The following is a 3,683-nucleotide window of genomic DNA, read 5'->3' on the forward strand; positions in this document are numbered from 1 at the left end:
TTTGTTTCTCATACAAGCTCATACTCCTTGGTATGCTGATATTGCCAGCTATTTAGCTACAGCTAAGATGCCAATTTATTTTTCTCCTAAGGAAAGAAGGTTGCGAGTTGAGAAATGTTTTAACTTTTCATGGATTGTTGATTGTCTATTTTATATTGGACCTGACCAAGTCATGCGAAGATGTGTCAGAAAAGATGAAACATATGACATCTTGCATGCATGTCATGATGAGCCATGTGGAGGTCATTTTGCTGCCAAAAGGACAACACTGAAAATACTCAATACCGGATACTATTGGCCTACATTACACAAGGATGCAACTCAGTACACAAGGAAATTTGATAGATGTCAGTGAATGGGCAGACCTACAAAATCTGATGAGATGCCACTATATCCTCAAATATCTGTTACACCATTTGACAAGTGGGGATTAGATTTTGTTGGCCCCATTGATCCACCTTCTAATGGCAAATCTTATATCTTGGTATGTATAGACTATGTAACAAAATGGGTAGAAGCTAGAACTATGCAACATGCAAGAGATAATAAGGTGGTTGAGTTTCTCTATGAAGAGATATTTACAAGGTATGGAGTACCAAGGGAAATTATCTCAGATCAGGGACCTCAATTTACATCAACATTGATAAAAGCTTTGGTCAATGAATACAATATAAGACACAAGAAATCTACTCCATATCATCCATAGTCTAATGGACAAGTAGAAGTTACCAATAGAGAGCTTGAGGCTATTCTTACAAAAATAGTATCTATCCACAAGAAAGATTGGTCTCATCGACTTTCAGAGGCAATTTGGGCATATAGAACAACATGGAAAAGACCAATTGGATTCACACCTTTTAAGATGGTTTATGGCAAAAGAGCAATGATGCCTATTGAATTTGAGCATAAAACCTTGAGAATAGCTCTACAAGTGAATATGACATTGTCTGAAGCACAGAAAGAACGCATTTAGCAGTTAAATGCTCTTGATGAATGGAGGAAGATAGTTGTTCAATAGACAGAATTGATTCAAAACCAAAGAGCAAGATGGCATGATAAATATATCAAAGAAAAGAAATTCAAAGTTGGTGACGGGGCACTCCTGTATGATTTCAGATATAAAGATGCTATAGGAAAACTCTAAACAAGGTGGTTAGGTCCTTATGAGGTAGAAGAAGTTTTTCAGAATGGTGCAGTCCATTTGTCCACAATAGATTTTGTTCGATTTAAACTCTTAGTGAATGGACACCGCCTACGACTATATCACAAGCCAGCTACTAGAGAAGAGTTCCTGCAGCAGTTTGCTCCACAAAGTGAAATAAAAGTTCCTGCAGCAAATGGCAAGGTTCCTGCAGCAACTGCCAATGATGCGGTATCAATTGATGAGCTTCTTGTTACACTTGAGAAGATTGATAAAGGTGATGTTCCTCCAGCCTCTACAGTGAACTTATTTACCTTATCATAATAAAATATTTCCATTTTATATGGGAATATTGTTCTCTGTACATAAAGTTCCATCCACTACATTCCATCCCACTTTCTTACCTGTCACTTCATTTCATTTCACCATCATTTTTGCTCAGTAGCAGGTATGTGTGTATTGTACTTTATTTTAATTATGCATTTATTAGTTCATTATAATTCTATCTTGTTTAAATCCACTCCAAACCCGAAATCTCGTCAACCTATGTGGACACGTGCTAGGTTAAGTTGGGGGGGATACTTTATGGTCCTTTTCCCAATGAGATTTATTATCAATTTTTTGATACCCTGAATTGATTTCCTAACTGACATTACTTATGATGATTATTATTTCATGCAAGTGAATAATAAAGTTTGCCGCCAAAATTAATATACGTATGTAGATTTTATTTTTTTTGCAAAACTATCAAACATTTTGGTGAAGCTGCGGAAGTATCAAAGTAAAAGATGGGTGGTGATCTAATTCGCCATGAGCCAACGGTCCATGAAGGGTTGCTGCAAGATGTTGTCCGTGAGCATTATTTTCGAAACCATGACTGGTTGGATTATTTCTTGAAAATCAGGGATTACAATGACGTAATTGCTGCAAAATTCATGCATTCCTTTGATGAAGGAGAAGCTACAGTTAAAGGGTTGAGGGTAATTGCTACGGAGCAGCGAATTGCAGAGGTCACAAGGTTGCTGCAGGAAGGAGAACTCTTTCCAGAATCAAAAGACGCAAGGAGTGTCAGGGTAGAGTTCACAATTTCCACTGACAGACCCTTAATGGTGGATAGACAAGGGACTAGAAGGGTTTCTTTACCAGCACATTGGCCTTAGGTAGCTTTGTATGTTATTAAATATATTACATGTGAAGGGCAGTATTCAAATCTGCATTCACCTCATTTTAAGTTACTTAGTCATTTACGTCATGGCCGGCGAGTTAATGTCCCTAATTTCTTATACCATCTCATTTCTATAAGTGCTAAGGAGACTCAAAACTATGGAAATCACTCTATTAGCCATCATGGACTGGTTAAGTTGCTTGTACAGCGGTCCCTGAGAGATGTTTCACAAATGGAATGGGGTGTATTTGAGGATATTCTACAATTTAGGGTTGATGATGCCCCTGTTGCGAATAATCCGTTGGCTCAAGAAGAGATTATTGCAGAAGATCCCTCTGGTGAAGATGAGGGTTTGCTTGTTGTTGAAGGAGCCGCAATTATTATGGAAGAAAATATTAAAGCAGAGTCAATTGAAGAACAACCCTCTACTTCTCTTCAAAGAGATTCACCCATTTTGCAAAGGGAAGGAAAAGAGTTGGAAAAGGATGAACCAGATGAAGAATTTGTTATCCGACCACAGGTAACTCAGATTCCTCCTGCAGCCAAGAGGCGTCGAACAAAAACAAAAACTCCTACAGTTGTTTCAAAAGTGTATGTAAGGAGAACAAGAAGGAGGACATAGAAGACTCAACCTGTGAATAATCTAGCAGAGGTTATTGCAGTAGAAACTTCAAAAGAAGAAGATGTTGCAGAGAAAGTAATTCAAGAAAACCCTATGGAGGAAAAAGATGCTACAGAGAAAGAAATGAAAGAAGATGCCGCAGAGAAATCAATGCAAGAACACCCTATGGAATAAGAAATTCAAGAAAACCCTGCAGAAGAGGAAATCCAAGAAGAAATTCAGGAAGAGGTTGTAATGGATAAGATAGCAAATCTTGCTTCTATGGCATTGCAATGTGAAGAGTGATGATGTTCTACAGCAACCTGAAGAAAATGTGGGAGATATGTCAACTCAGAATGAGGAGTTTATTGAAGACATTCCATGGTCTAAGGTAGGACCTATTAGACCTCCTTCATCCCTAAGTAGTTTATCTATTGCTTTAACATTTTTTAGGCAATGGGAAATAGAGAAGGATAGGTTGTAGGGGATAATTAATAAGCAACAAAAAGAGATTGAAAAGAGAGATAATACAATTGAGGAATTAGAAGCTAAGGTAGAAGTGATTTATGGTATGGTTCTTGAGTTGATGCAGTATAAGGAACCCCCAAGAGTTTATGCAGTACATTTGAAAGAGTGGTATCTGAACTTCAGACTAAACCACATTGTTAGGGACCTTAATCCATCCTTGGAAACACCTGAGAAATTCTATCATGCTTATCAAACCTCTCCACATGCTATGAGGAATTGGTTATGTGAACTATATTTACATAACTATG

Source organism: Cryptomeria japonica, chromosome 10 (genome assembly GCF_030272615.1).
Source record: "Cryptomeria japonica chromosome 10, Sugi_1.0, whole genome shotgun sequence".
NCBI lineage: Eukaryota > Viridiplantae > Streptophyta > Pinopsida > Cupressales > Cupressaceae > Cryptomeria > Cryptomeria japonica.